Below are 1009 nucleotides of genomic sequence, written 5' to 3' on the forward strand. Positions count from 1 at the left end.
AATTAAAAATGTTTTTGATTAAACAGAAGATTTCCAACAAAGACATAACACAGCCAAAGGTTGTGGATTCAAATAGGGGAGCTTAACAACTTAAGTGGTGACTAGTTGTTTGTTTGTGTGTTGTTTTCCTTTTTTAATCTTTTGTTCTATTCTCACTCTCCTGAGTCAGGATGTAGAGTGAGTACTCAGTACTGTTTTTTTGTTTGTTTGTGGCAACAAGTTTCCAAAACATTTTTAAGTTCTGGGAACTAATTTGACTGTTGTTGTTTTTTTTTTAAATCCCTTTACTGACCTCTTGTGGTAAGATATGATCATGTAAATACTGTGGTGAATTACTTGTCAGTTCATGCCATAGGTGGCACTGATTGACTGATTGTCCACCTGCTCCAACTCCTTAAATAATGATTGGAACTCTCATCATTCTGATGATAGTACCTTCCTTTTGAAAACTTTATGGTCATACTTTTTTAGATTTCAGACAGGAAAACCACCATTTCACCCTCATGGATACTTGTTCCACTTTGTCTGCTGTATTTATACGATCAGGGCTGGTCAGCTGCAGGCTGAACATCCCTGTAGTAAATTACCTCCAAACCATACAAATCCATTTTAAACCCACTAAGCAGGATTGCACATTTTAAGTTTGACACGTTGAGGTTTTATCAACATTGGAACTACAAACATGTTGTGCTTTTCACTGCCAGTTACAGTCGTTGGGCTGTTGGGCTATTAAATATGCTGTGATCGCACAGAGACGCTTCCAAAGTATACATGTATCTGTTGTGGTGTCTGTTTCAGTTCATCCATGTAAATAAATTTTGAGTAGTAATCTATCAGTACTATATAGTGTTTAGATTCAAAGTTACAAATGTCAAAGCTCACTTGCACAAAGGGAAGTCTTCATTTGACTCCTGTTTAATAAAGACCCTGATGGAAAGTGAGAGTGGGCATGATCAGAGAGAGTCAAACGTATTCTCATCTGGAGACTGAGTTGTCCTTTTCACAGGAG

Source organism: Haplochromis burtoni, unplaced genomic scaffold (assembly GCF_018398535.1).
Source record: "Haplochromis burtoni strain Fernald_Lab_line unplaced genomic scaffold, NCSU_Asbu1 Contig_834, whole genome shotgun sequence".
NCBI classification, from domain to species: domain Eukaryota; kingdom Metazoa; phylum Chordata; class Actinopteri; order Cichliformes; family Cichlidae; genus Haplochromis; species Haplochromis burtoni.